The sequence below is a fragment of the Temnothorax americanus genome, unplaced genomic scaffold, assembly GCF_048541705.1.
Source record: "Temnothorax americanus isolate GAGA-0224 unplaced genomic scaffold, ASM4854170v1 Scaffold32, whole genome shotgun sequence".
NCBI classification, from domain to species: domain Eukaryota; kingdom Metazoa; phylum Arthropoda; class Insecta; order Hymenoptera; family Formicidae; genus Temnothorax; species Temnothorax americanus.
In genome coordinates, this window is record NW_027509464.1 from 2149558 (window position 1) to 2165007 (window position 15450).

The 15450-nt window shown below is 45.4% G+C and overlaps 1 protein-coding gene across 2 annotated transcripts in view; it reads left to right on the forward strand.

The window, feature by feature from the left end:
• The first annotated feature begins 490 nt into the window (after positions 1-490).
• The window catches only part of Drgx (Dorsal root ganglia homeobox), a 38527-nt gene continuing 23567 nt past the window's right edge, over positions 491-15450 (forward strand). Inside the window, exon 1 of one of the 2 annotated variants that reach the window (XM_077413097.1) lies at positions 491-1780. The gene's annotated coding sequence lies outside the window, so the exon portion shown is untranslated. The remainder of the gene's footprint in view (positions 1781-15450) is intronic. The other variant, XM_077413099.1, reaches the window with a different exon arrangement.

The following is a 15450-nucleotide window of genomic DNA, read 5'->3' on the forward strand; positions in this document are numbered from 1 at the left end:
CGCGAGGTGGAGAGAAAGAGCACGAGAGAGAAAGAGAGAGAGAGAGAGAGAGAGAGAGAGAGAGAGAGAGAGAGAGAGAGAGAGAGGGAGGGAGGGAGGGAGGAAGGGAGAGTTGTTACGACACACCGGCGGGTGACAGGACTGACAGAAGATTCTGCGCTCCGCGGGAGGACGGGGCCGGGGGTGGCGGGGAAGACGGGAGGGCGAGAGGGATGAAAGTAGGGATGTTTGTCGTACGCGTTATTTGGCCAATAAAACCACGTGGCGGCGCACGGAGGGCATCGGGCGTCGCGCCGCCGTTCGCGGATAGACGATCGTCGGGGAGAGGCGCGCCGGCCGCCGCCGAAGCGACGACGGCGGAGGGTGCGAAGGGCGCGCGCGGAAGAAAGAGATGGGTAGCGGTGCACACGACGGTGCGTAGACCACGCCTCGCCGCGTGCTCGGCGCACGCGTGGTTCCGCCTATTCGCCGTGCACGCTTCCCGTCGCGGCCCGCGACGGAACGGCGACCGTCCGCGACTCCACCGCGGCCGCGACACGTCGTCGTCACGCGACGCACTATCGGCTTGGAGGTCCTGTCGCCTTGCGGCTCGCGTGTCGATATTCGGAGCAGGCAAAGAGAGAAAGAGAGGAGAGAGAGAGAGAGAGAGAGAGAGAAAGGGAGAGAAAAGAAGTCCCCGTCCTGTCATTCGCTGTCGCAGTGCTCCCCGCGTGCTCATCCACGAGAAACAACGAGATCAAGCACCACGCGAAGCTGGCTCCTAACTCGACTCGACTGATGCATCGGAATTTCACCCTGGATTCCGCCTTGGTCGCGTGGATACCCATTGAGCTGTCGCTCCGAAGAGGATTCCGTGAAGATCCAGTCACGGTTTGTCTCAAACACACGTAGGAATTCGTTCGTTTGTTCTCCTCTCGCGCGGAAGTGTTACTCAAAGAGAGAGGAAAACGTTCCTTCGGTTTCTCTCTACAAGTGTTTCTATCAACTTCGCGCCTTCGTCAGGATTCCTACGATACGCTTCGTCCTGATTTAACATACTGACGATAAGTTTTTTCGCCATCCGCGTCAATGTCGCTCGAAAGAACATCGTGATCATCGTTAAGTTCCTATCGCGTGTGACTGTCAAATCTATACATGACAGAAGCGAAACTCTCGACTGTTACTTTTGGCAGAAGTTCGACGTATTCGTACGCGACGGGTTGCCTGCTCGCTTCATCGTTCAGAACTCTCGCGAGAATTCACCGAGATCGACGATCTCGTGATCATTTTATCAATAAATAGATATATAAGAAGAAATACGCCTAATTCGTCTTTGCACGCAGAGCACACGTCAAGTGTTTCTTTTCGTTACTCCAAATTGTTGGTTACGACAAGCGCGGAACAGTGATCTAACGCCGCGATACACCCGGAAGGTATCGCCAACGTGATCCCGCAGGTTGAACCCCCGAACGAGACTTGCGAAAGGCACACGCATGCGGAGTTAAGGACAAAGTCGAAACAACGACACGAGGTCGGGAAAGTGTGGCGGGAAGTGGCGGGATCGGCGTATCGATCGGAGATCAGACGCGGACACTCTCCAGAGCGTCCGTCGACCGGCTGATATTCGCGGGGAGAGGGGATCCGCGGCGGTGCGGAAGAGATCGGGAAGGTGTTGTTCAGCCACGAGTCCAGGATTCTCACCCCCGGAGGCAGTGCCATCTCGCCCGGGGGCGCGGGGCCACCCGCGAGCCCATCGCCGGGACACTATCATCCCCCTGCGCACAGTCCGCCCCTGGTCAAGGTAAGCCCCTTGTTTTCATCGGGGATACCGAAAAACAAAAATCGGTTCGTGAATGAAACTGGCCCAAAGTGCGCTTGAACGAGTACGAAGTCGATCGAAGAAACTGTTGCATTAATTTATATCATTACTAACGCAGTAATATGTATTTTTATTCGATAATTATAATTAAATTGGTCAGTAACATGAATTTCTTCATCGATGAATGATGCCGATTGCGACATTTGCGAAAGTAATAATTAATTCTGCCCGCCGATTGTTGAGTTTAGCTATGATTTTTTAACGAAAAGATAAAAGATGTTTTGCACACACACACACACAATCCTAAATATATATATAATATATATAATTTATATATATATATATATATAATATATATATATATATATATATATATATACACGATCTAAATATACGAAATATATACACGATTTATAATTATGCGACGAAGTAATAGCTTGTCGGTGCACTGTTAAATGCTGCACGTATTCTGACGCTTTCATACTATATGTATGTACCTATATTAAATCACTCGATCGCGGTCTCGGGAATACTTGAAATAAATAAATGAAACACGAGCGCTATTTATTAAATTATTCATTTTGTCAGCGTGACAGATAACGAAGAGATTGAAACAATTGAATAATAGTGGCATGATTACAAGCAAGAGCACTGTTTTATCTGTAACTAACGCATTTCGGACGTCCGGCTTTTGAAGTAATATATACGTACTTAAATCCCGTCCGCGCACTTACAGATTGACAAAGTTTTTGCGATAAGCAATGTTGTTCAACGTGTTTTTACGACAGGGGGAGACGCGTTGAAAAATGTAATTCAAATTCTAAGAGGAAATTCTTGTTTTAAGAAAAAAGAACGAGAACGTTTATCCGGATAACAATCAATTATTTCACATAAATCGTTGAGTTAAATTAAATGGCTTTGTTATATTAAGCGCGCCTTGTTCATATTTTGGCTTAACAACACGGGTGCGCGCGCGGTTACATTTTACATGTATAATGCCTTACGATAATCGCGCTGAGAAATTATTAATGCGTCAGAGGTTTAAATTCGATCGCTGTTTCAAAGTCGATCAGAATTATTCTGTCACATTTAAGTGCTGGCCTGATATATAGGGTAGAGCGGACGAACGTAATGAATGCCATAAAACACATTTATGTCGTCACGTTAAATAATGAAGACAAATGTGATATCGATAGGTTTCCTTTGTGCTTTTCGCTTCGCTCAAGATTGCTTCTCCCTCTCGCAAATCTGATATTTTTTATTACATTTGTGAGAGACTCATATATTATTCATTCTTTTTTATATATTTTTACTTTTACATATAAATTTTGTTTTTTTAAACGGTTCTTTGTAAAAAGATTTATTGTTATTATTTTATATCATCTTTTAACAAATTTTTTGTGTAAAAAGATTTATTATTATTACTATTTCATATCGTGCGTACAATCGCGCGGGACTCGCGTCGCATTCGACTGTCACATGAGTCAGAAAAAATTATGTTAAAAATAACTTTCGACGATCATCGAATTAATTTAAAATTAACTATTAAGTACCGTATGCGAACTAGTACGTGACGTAATAAAGCTTTGAGTAGAAAATTGGTGCGATTTGTTCCCCGTTCTATTTTCCATAAATAGTTCGCGATGCGATCAGCGTATAATATGCATTAATGTATTAGGATAGGTATCTATAAAGAACGGAAAGTACCGGGATATATTCGATCTTAAACATGATAAGAAAAATAGGAAGAAAATAGTATTAATAACTATGTTTCTCATTTTGTGTGAATGGAGAAAAAAAGTATCTCGATGTTCTGTTCATTTCTTCATAACTTCAGAAATTATAATATCGAAGTAAAGTCGGAAATTAGTAAAAATATACGATAGAATGCTACAGGTTACACACTTTGCCTCTTTAAGTTCATTTTTATAAACGTTGTGACAAATAGAAGTTGGCGGTATTCAATGCATTATTTTTAACATTATGAAGAGACGATGTCGATCTCAAACGACAGCTATAATTGCCTACCAATACAATTCCGCGCGTCTCCGTAGTCTACATTGTTAACTGTAAGACCCCACGGCATCTGTTGAGAGTTACGCGCTTAAATTGTCACGGCGGAAACTTGTCAGCGATCACATTATAATCCAGGGATATATGTAGCAATTACGGCATTAGACCCGAATAGCCGATAATTCCGTTTTAGGTTTGAACTAGACTTTGCCGTAATAGGATTAGAATTTGCGGCACGTTCAGGTGACCGTCTATTCTAGACGCGCACCCTCCAAGCTACCCTGCGAGCTATATCAGCTGCATTTAATCCCGTGAATACTAATTTCAAGTCGATTTCTTTCTCAACATGAGATAATAGTTTCATTGAATCAAGATCGAATCTGCACCAACAATATATTTCTCTTTCGATTAATCACTATTAAATGAAAGACCTTAATGGCAAAATAATGTGAGTCAGTTTTCGTAAAACTTGTACAATTGTTCTGTACTTACGACTTTATTCTCTTTCTTGTTTCGATAAACGTCTAAATGTCAGAATGAAGAAAAACTGGGTTATATCACTATGCTTTTGTAACTCTTTAAATCCGCCTAAATAAATGAAATATCAACTTACGTTCGTCGTTACCCAACCGAGCGTTCTCTCCTTCTTCGTTTTATCGGCGACTTTCAGCCCCATCATCCGACATGTCCCGGATTTTCTCTCTCCCTCCCTCTCGGCGTTACTTCCGGAATCAAGTGCGATCTCGGAATTTGACGCGACAAGCGCAATACGATATCGTCCTCGGAAAAGCGACTGCTCTTTATGGTCACGTAATAACTGCGTGGGACTGCCGCCGAGCGGGGAAGCGGGAATGGCGGGGTTTCGCGAACCGTAAGGAAGGCAAAGGGAGGAACGGAGGTGGAGAGAGAGAGAGAGAGAGAGAGAGAGAGAGAGAGAGAGAGAGAGAGAGAGAGAGAGAGAGAGATCGATATAAGAGCTATTCCTCTAGAGAGATATCTATAGACTCTCGCTATCTAAGCTGCTATGCTATCTCTCTTCTTCTCTCGAATCTATCGCTCTTCTCTCTCTCTCTCGCCTCTCTGATCTCGCTCCCACTCCCCTCTTCCGATCCTCAACCGACGATGATGATGGGTGTATAAGGGCGGCTGTCCGAGCTCGTTTTCGTCAGCCGCCGCCGTGAATCCCTCTGGGGACTCCGCGCGGCAGCTGTCTACGGACTGCCGTTGGAGAAGCCCCGGTCGAAACTTAACGTGGAACGATTCCTGGTCCGTGCCCTGCTCCGTTGAACCGCGCGTTTATATCATTTCTGAATTAATAAAAAAAAAAAAAAAAAGAGTGATAGGGGAAAAAGATAGACGACGCATCCGATGTTAGAATGAATCTGGTCCGTAATCTACGAGGTATATTTTAGATATGCGCTTTCATATTTAAAAGCTGATCTTACGAGATCCGGACTTGATCCGTTTTAGCACTATAAATGTCCCGTGATTACATCTAAAAAAAAAAAATGAGACGTGCTATTATTACGAATTATGCATGGGCTCGCGGAGCATTATCAACGAGACGGAACATTATCTATTTCTATTCGCGATAAGCGGCCTTAATGCGCGATACGGACTTGTTAGCCTTAGAACGTGAGAAGGGAGAAGGGTGAAGGGCCGTGCGGCCCTGCTCGAGGACGCTCGCACGCACGCGCCCGACACTTTCGCTCCGATTAAGCTTAATTCATTCCGCCGACGTGGAGCGAGGCAGAGGAGAAGACGTTAACGCTAAACTGCTCCGAGAGCGCTCGCCGGCTTGCGCTGTCTGCCAGTCCAATCCTGCCAAGTTAACCTCATTAATAAATTAATTAGATATTATTGTGTTGGAAGCCACGGGGCGGCAGCTGCGGGTACGCTTTCCTCGTCCTCCCTGTGATCTCCCTCTCCTTCTTTCTTCTGCCGTCTTCTTGCTCTCGAATACGGCAACGGGGGAAGGGAGAGTGAGGGGGGTCAGGACCCGTGACGTCACTTCTTACGATGACAAAATGCGTGTTATAACCGCTCGCTCGCTACCCGCACATTTTTTTTCCCCTCGACGCGGAGTCTTCGAGCGACCGATCGATGACCATCCACGGTGTCTGTCCTCCAGTTTTCACGGTTTTTGATAAACCCCGTGATAAAATTTTCATTTTCGATTCTCCGACGAGAGATTTCCACAGATTCTAATTTTTTAAAATAAAAAAAGTTTTATCTGAAACTTTATTTCCACGATGCACTATTAGATTAAAGATCGAGAAGGCGCGCTAAGCTCTTAGAAAAAGATGCGTACAAAAAGGAAACTTTACCTCCGGCTGTAGGTAATTAAAGAAATGTAAAGAGCAGGTTGGTTCTAGGAAACACCTTGCGTGTCTAATTCCGCGAAAATATTTTCTCGACGCGGTCTTTCACCCGAAGAGAAGAAGAGACGTTGGATTAGAAAACGGAATTCTATTCCGAGTTATATGTAATGAGTGAAATATACATATAATTTTAAGATCGTGAGAAGCGCGCGCGAGAGAGAAAGAGAGAGAGAGAGAGAGGACCCTTTTCGTAATTTCTAGCGCGCTACCCAAGGAGCCCGGGCGGTCGGCGGCGCTCATTACGGGATAGCACGGCTCGTACTGGTAATGACAAAAAGCACACGCGGCATTATCATTGCGGAGTGTATGGCATTAAGCTGTAGGGGGCCAGGATTAGGATGTCGGCCATTACCGCGCGTCACTGACCGTTTATTCTACGCCGTGCGGTGACTTCCTCTAGACGCGCATATGTATGCCTGGCGATAAACGGAGGATGAGGACGCTCGCGAGGCCGCCGCGCCGCCCCGGCCGGATCGTGCATTCTCTACATGCGTGATTCACCTTTCGATATCAATGTCAATTCAGCGTGATCGCTCGCCTTTATTTTAGCGGCCGATCTCTCTTGCGGGGCGAAGAAAACGATTCTGCCTGTCTTGAGAATGTAGAAGCTTCATGCACTTTCTTGGCGAAAAAATATTCCATCGGTTTTTTCTCGTTGCAGACTTTTAATATATTAATGTATTGTTATTCGATCGTAAAAGTTGTCTATATTTTCTGTTTAATTTTTATCTTTCGTATCATAATTTTTTTAAAACAATTATTTCAGAAAAATCTCGCCAATAAATTTGGAAAATTGTACATACATATTTTTATGTATTTAAAAGTAAATAATTTTACGCGCACTGTTTGTTTTCTTAAATTATTTAAATGTTAGCTGTGACAATAAAGTAATAAATTTATCGATTATTATATTAAATAAAAGAGTAATTATTATTTATGCAATATTAAATATATAAATCTTCATTCCCCTACTTAACGATTCTTCCACTTCCCTCTTTATATATACTTCTCTCTTTTCTTCCTACTCTTCGTCTCACCCTAGAAAATTATATTAAATTTTTCCTTTCAATTCCAATATAGCCTTCAATTAATAATGAACAGTATATTTATTGATATCTGCTGGTATATGCAATCGATTTAACAATACATAATAAAGCAATACATAAAGCACGTTATTTATACCGCAATCAGATTCGCCCGCGAATATTCCCCCTAAGATATTGATCGCGATCGAATTCGATTAACCGCAATCTATAACGCGCGTATAAACCAACCGATTGTCGACATAGTATACGAAAGGCGAGCGGAAAGGAAGAAAGATCTAATTACGGCCGTGAATCATGGCGGCCGTCGTCGCGAGCCGCCGCCACCGTCGCCGTTCGCGAATCCGGCAGATTTAATGGAAGGAATGTTTGTGTGCGAGAGGAATCTTCTGCAGCGCGCTCGCGCGCTCTCTCATGATCGTCGGGATCGAAATTGACCTTTAATCGCAGTGGCGCCACGCGAACATGAATAATTGGCCGCGTCAGGAGCGAATTCGACGACGGATAATGCCGCAATAGGCCGAATCGGCGCGTATCATTTATTCATTCGGCCGGCCGGCCGCGCCGCGCCGGGCCGACGATGCCGCGATGGCCGAGCCGCGAATTTGCAAATCGCATTAAGCTGCGCGTGGGGACGAAAAAAAAGGAAGGAAAAAAGATGAAAAAAAAGAGAGGGACAGGGAGAGAAAAAATACGGCGAAAGAGAGAGGACTCTCCGTTTCGCGAGGATCAAAGTGCCCGCAATTTTCACTTACCGCCAACGGCATTCCGCCGCCGCGCCGGTGTGACTCCCGCAATCCCGCACCGACCGCTGTTTTTCGATCGGCGCACCGCGCGCGCGAGCGTTCCCCGGATATTCCGCGCCGAAATTGTCCGAGGCATATAAAGATCTTTTACATAATTTTATTGTCGTACAAATGTGACAATAAGAACGGAATCAGAAATATCTGAAACTTTTTCGTTCGGAGAATCCGCAGAAGAAGGGTGATCCCAGAGTCTGGGATGCTGTTTTTTTTATTTAATCGCGAGAACGACGTTCGAGATATGAGGTGGCAATAACGGACGAAACCATGGCCCGCGAATCGAAATTCTCGCGTCGACGGGCCACGTATTAAACGTATGTAAATAAATAACGCGCATTCTTATAATTAAAGGGAATTTCTTTGGGAGGCGAGGAGGCGCGACAGAGACTAGAGAAAAAGAAAAAAAAGAAAGAGAGACAGCGAGAAGGAGCGTAATGTAATGCGGAGGAGCGCTTACGGATACGAGAAATGCACATACGCGCTTTTCGCGCGCGCGGACACGCCTCCTTTTCATCCTTTTCCTGAGGTGCACGGGGGCAGAAAACGACCGAGAGAAAGGAGATGCGGGGGCACGGCGGCGCCGAACGTACGAGGGGGGGAGAGGGGGGTAAAGAGAGGGAACCGCGGGGGAGTATATGGGCATAGGGCGGTTGCAGTAGCGGCGAGGGGCAGGTAAGTGAGAAGAGAGCAAGGATCGCGAGGGTTTACCCGGTATATATATATCGGGGTAAGGAGCGCGAGACTCCTCTTTTCGCCCCCCTTTGCCTTCCTCTCGTTTCTCCCCGTTGCCCCTCAGCCTCCGGCGGCTGCGGGCGACGGCGACGGCGGCGGCGGCTCCTGTTTTACGCTTTTCGACTTTTTCAAGATTTATCTTTACCGCTTCCTCGCTAAATCGCTTTCCGGGCGGAATTTACGGTCGGGCAATAATACAGGAGAAGCGAGCCCGGGCGAGTTGCACACAGTCCGCGATGGTGTAAGGGGCGAACGGGGGGAGGACGGGGGTGCAGGAAGGAGCGAAGAGCCCGGGCTCTCTGCGGCCGTTCAGTCGAGTAACGGGGATCCCACATACATTCCCGGCACGTTCCCGGCTTCTTCTCTACCTGACTGACTGCTTCCATCCCCCTCTCCGGTTACCTCGCGCGCTTTCTTTACGAGCTTCCTCTTTACCCTATCTAACCCCCGCGCGCGCCGCTCCTCTCGGCCGGATCCATTCCGCGCCTCCGGGGGTGGCTATGATCGTTCGGCGTGTCGTCGCCGTAGTGCCCGTGATTTTGCGAGAGATTTAACGTGGTATTTTCGTATGCTTCGGCAATAGTCATCGTCAACTTTGAGCAAACACCGACGCAAGGCTTCGATGATGGTAACGTTGAAATTTTACGTAAAATTTAGACGTATATTGTCATGGAATTTCTTGTACAAAATGGATCGAACACGTTAATGTAGAAATATTAAAATAAATAAGAATGAACGATCTTTTGCAATTATTCATACTCCACAACGCGCGTCAGTCGTATACAAAAATACACGGCGGTGCCTCTGTAGTTCTGTATTAAAGAACAGCTACAGAAATTTCAGAGGAAGATAAGAATAACGACGTAAATTCCGATACGCTCTCGGAAGATGCGGAAAAATGTTTACTGCATAACGATCCCTCGCGAGTCTCGGGGTAGTTCGCGGAATATGAGATTACTCGGAAACGAGGTTTATGCGCTATGCGGCAAAGTTGTAAGCGCGTCGCGAATTTGGCAACTCGGCCGCGACGCGGAGACGCAGGACCGTTCCTCTTTCAAATGGCGTAACACGCTCGTGCACATTGTGTCAGTTCTCGTCTCGGCGCAACTTTATCATCTATCCGGCAGGCCGTCCGGGATTGACTGCAACTGCACGTTCGGGACAAGCGCCAAATCCGCAGTAGCGGTTTATATATAATAGATACAAATACGAGGAGTCATACACGTGTACACATACGTCCACGTGCGCGCGCGCATGCCAAGTGGACGATTGCACGGGCGGTTGAACGAACGATAATTCCACGTGTGCTTTATTCCCGCGCGCCTCTGCAGATTCGTAAAAATGAATCTCACGGAAATATGGCGCGGAGTCGCTCGATTCTGTTGAATAATGTATATGCACGACAATGGTATATCTGATGCACGATTCATGAAAGCTATTAGCGAATGTATCGGCAAATGCTTATTTGTTTACAGTTACCTGATTTCTGTCTTTTTAACGGTCTAATGGCTGAAAACTGAGAAAGCGAGCTTGAAGCTTTATCGCGTTTTGAGAGACGAAAAAATAATCACGGATAAAATACATGACGACAGATTGAAAATTTCAATTTTTCTAAATGTATTGTACTTGTACCATAGAAAATGATTACGCTAATAAGTTGGATCGAAAGAACTGACACGTTTGATGATAAAAAACGATTCGGAAGATCTAAGTAGTGAAAAGATATATCTCATAAGACGCAATCGTCAATCGTGAAATTAATAATTTACCTCAAACGCCACCGTCCACCGTGTACGCAATCGGATCAGCCAGTCGCTCCGTATAGCCATCCGTTTGCGCGTTAGAGAGCGCCGAGTATAAACACGCGCCGGACACATCTCGCCGACGCCTTTCGCCGGATCCTTCCCGCGCGGAAAAGCCGGGCGATAAATAATATAAATGGACCTCAAACGTGACGACGCGACAAGTATCATCGAGGAAGAGAGCGAGTGGTCACTCGGCAGCACGTGACCACCCGCGATCATCCCGCACGCCGGGGATTCCCTCGCGTACGGCCGGCCGGAGATACCGGCGTAAGTAAGGGTACGGCCCACATCAGAAAGAAAAAGAAACAAACAAGTAAAGGGGGAAGAAAAAGATACAAATAACAAAAAAAAATCTTACATGTATAAGATATTTTTTAAACGGGGAAACTCAGATAGAAAAATAAAGCTAAGGAAAAGAGATATAAAAATGTTAAAAAAAAAATATATACGTGTAATAGTTTATATAATTTGATTTTAATTTGATGCTTAATTTCACCGATTTCATCAGATCGACGCAAGAATGGGTGTCCCGTATATTTTTACCCTTTACTTGGACCGGCCGCCGAGGGAGAAAGACGTTGCGACCGCAAGCTCGCCGGTACAGAGAGTACGGGTGAATCGAGTCGTCTAAGGGGCGCGACATATTGGATGAAATTGGCGCATATCAAACAGGGAAGCAATTGGAATAGCGGCGGGATCCGGGGATCCCCGCGTCCCCGTGGCTCGCGCGCGCTCTCGGTTCCGCTGGAAATGGTGCCCTCGGGGCTCGAAGCCGGGCTCGGAAACGAAACCCTCGACTGCGCATCCCCTATTCCCTCTCGCAGCCCGCGGCTTCGGGCCTCCTCCTCCTCCTTCGTCCCCCGTTCGCGCATCGAGTGATATTACACCGCCTAGGAGTCTATCCGCTCGGTCTCTTTCTAACGCAGACGCGCGCGAGACCGACGATACTCGTCTCGGAACAAACCTAACTTTGGCTTGATATAACTTTGCCGCGGCAAATGCAATAATGCCGCGTGCTTGCGTGCAATGACCTACAATAGGGTGGCGATGATCCGTGGCATCTTTTGGTGTATCTCACGCTCGCTCGCAAAAGTCGGTAATCTATATACAAGTTTTTGCAATATATAAGAGATAAATTATACAGGTGATTGAACGTTCGAATATTCGTGTTTTTCTAAGGAAAAAGATTAGCGTTGGTGCGACAATTTTCATCTGGACGAATGTGATTTACGGAAATAATGGGAAATCAGACTGCGCTCCTGATTCAATATCGGCGAACCTGACGTTTGCTCCTGCCTCTTCTCGCGGCATCCAGTCGGAGCGATTGTGAAGGCTTTATTTTTCGCGCGCACAGCGTCTCGAGCGGAGGCCGACGGGGATTCTTGCTCGAGGCAGAAGTCAAGCTCGTCTCGTATAGCTCTGTCGCGGGTCTGCGTAACCGGAGAATCAATACGATCCTCCTCCTCTTCCTCCTCTTCTGCGTTCGGCTGCGCCAATTGAGCTCGTTGAATCTGTGCACCGAGCCACGCGGTTACGTATGGCGCGCGAGTGCACGCGTACGTGTGCACGCACGCACGCACGCACGTGCGTCGCACGCCACCGTGCGACTTCACGCTGCGCACCACGCGCGCGGAGAACCCCGAATCCAACCAATCCGCCGATCCGCTCGCGATCGATGAACGGATGAGACGCGCCGGCGTGCCGCGGCCACCAAACAAACTCATCCGTGTAATTGGCAAATTGACAGATTAATTCAATCACACCGTCGATGCTGCTTCTTCGTCTCGGTGCTCGCGCTCGTCCGCTTTCGGCTCGGCACCGTGTTAATGTGTTCCGCCGACGAGCAGACGCCCCCGTCATTTCCGCCCCAACATTGGCTCGTATATTTCGTCGGATTATCAAATCGCTGTTTTATGTAATACAAAATAAAATGGAACTTCTGTTACCTCTGACAAAAATCTTCTGTGTGAAGATATTTGTTCTGCGTTTTAATAATACTCTTCGTCCTTTTTTTTTTGTAAGATAAAAGCAACATCTCTCGAACATCAAGGCAACATGTGTCGAAAAAGTTTAACAGTATTAGGGAAATGTTAGAATGATAACTATCATTTTATTGTACCTATTTGCGTCCAGCTATAATCTCATCAGGCTGGCGCTGCCGATACGTTTCTTTCCACAATCGGTGGTGTGATAATCGAAGCGCATCACCCGCAGCGCGGTGCGCGACAGACGGAATAAATCAAATGTCGAGTGGATAAGCGGGAAATAAACCGAAAACCGCCGGTCGCTCTGTAAATCGAGAGCAGAGAGAGCTAAAAGGAGAGAAAGAGGCAGAGGCAATGAGAGAACGGCGAGAACGTGCGAGTGAAGGATATAAACACGAGTCGCTTCTCTCCCCTTTCTGTAAAAAGGGCGACAAAAAGAGAGATTGGGGGGGACGGAGAGTGTTCTCTCGAGTGTGCACGTCGAGAAGGGCGTGTGCAATGCGGTGGAATCGAGTGGAGCGAAAAGTCAAATGGAGTCGACCTGCGCCGGTGTGTCGGGAGAGACGAGAGAAAGAAAGAGAAAGAGAGAGGGGGGAGAAGAAAGAGATAGACGAGCGGAAGAAGAGAGTGCTATCGGATAAAGTGAGCGCACAAGCGCGATTTTGAATTAGCTATATACCCTTTTCGACATCTCTCGCCACTTGCAACTTCCGAGAGACGTACGTGTCGCCCTTTTCACGACGAAATCATCGGGAACGAAGACGATTTTTGCGTCGTCGAAATTACAATCGCGGTTAATTGAAACGTTTATGAATAATCACAATGGAATAATTGCGATAAAATATTTGTGGATAATTACGGTAGAACTATAATATAAAATTATAACGAAATAATTACATAAATAGAATTATAATGAAATAATTACGTCGGATAATCGCGGAGTGTTATATTCGCCGTGATTGTTTCCGTATTCATGCGTATTCGTCACGTACCGATACCCTCGTTTCAATGAGAGAGAGAGAGTGGCGCTTTTATATCCCTGCACGGAGAAAGGGCGACCGGACGTGATTTTGTCCTGGTGAATGGGTCGAAAGGTTCCGTTTCCGGATGCCGTGGCATGCATTTATGGTCCTTTGTAGATGGGAGAGGCCAACACAAAAAGCTCTTCGTGATTGACTGCCACTGTGTGTGATACGGTGTATGAAAATAATATTAATCTTTTAAACCGTCCAACGACGCTCCATACCTCCACCTACTCTTTTTAAAAATATATTTATATATTTATATTTATATATCAGAAACTTTTTACTTTGCCAGTAATTAATTAATATTGCAATAAAGATTTTTTATTCGACCCAACTTTATAATATTTTTGCATATTTGTTATATTAAAACGCGTTTTCTAATAATAGCGCCTCATTTTGTATTAAAGATATACGATAAATCGAAATCAATTAGAATTAACTTGTATTTTCATCTACGATTTAAAAGTGCCGTCTCCGAAGAGATTAAACTTGGAATCGGCAATTGGCCTGAATAAAGAGATTCAGTTACGATCTCGGGACCGCAAGTTAAGTTAAGACTGTAAAACTTACGGTGCGGCGCAGTCTTAATCAACTTTCAATTAAAACTTGTCTTTACAGACCAGCGCTCGGAAAAGGAAGCGACGCGGTATAAAGCAGAGTCAACGTATATCAATAATCAGTTCAAATTCAATCGCGGCGAGTTCCATTTTCTTACTCGATAACGAGAATCTCTTGTGATGCACATCATACTTATAATGAAGTCGCCTTACCCCTCCTCCCCCGTCGTCGTTCCAATCTAGAAGTAGATCAGCTCGCAAACTATAACGGTCTTAATTCTGTATTCCTAAACAAACTTGCCGTTACAACCCGATTTACGTATTTTACTTCTATCTCATTATGAGCCGTATTTATATTGTTCGGTAAATATTAAAATCCGATAAGGGAATATCTCGGAATTTTTTGATGAGCGCGGCGCGATTTTATTTTCTTAAATTAATATCACCGCTAATTACACACACACACGTATATTACGTTACTCCAATTATCTCTCTACCGCGATATCTGCACGCAGACCGCCGCCGGTTCTTCTTATTTTTAATCTGCGGGCGCATTGCAATAACTATTTTCGGAGATTTCACGAATCCCTGCGTAATGCACGAGATAATGATTGCTGTTTAACGGCCGTATTTATTATTTAATGCTGTTGTTGTTGGTATCACATAACCGCCCGTCGTTCCAAATGGCATAGGGATCGCGTCGCTACGGTTCGCTCATTACATGCTATTAATTTATAATCAGTTATTCAATTCGGTCGAATTAATTTATTTACACATTTAACATGGGAGTTATAACGATACCCGGATTCTATATTTGCGGCTTTCACGCTTCGGCCTTGCCGAAAACGATTTTACATCGCCGATATATATGCGTACGGCGTTATTTTAAATCGCTCGTAATTTAGATTTAAAAATTTATTAAAAGCCACCATGGTCCTTCTTCTTCCGCCTCCGATCGGTTCTTCTCAACTTTCTTTCAGAGTTACGCGACGAACTCTTATTTCAACACTGCTTAAGGAACTTCGTATTTTTTTTTAGATATAATAGATTAGATTCAATGGTAATAAAGTAATAATAATTTTATTAGCCACTGACCGTTCAGGATTATACCGTCGGTAATGAACGGATTAAATCAAGGCGTACAATTTGATAGTACAATAATATCACGTCGCTTGGTAATCCGCTTAACCCTTCCCGGCCCAGCGATTTCAATTGGAATCACATACGCTTTGTCTTATGCAAAACAAATCCGTTTAATCTGAGAGCAGCTGCAGCGTTTTCTTCGAGCTTTCTTTAATGATTAACTCT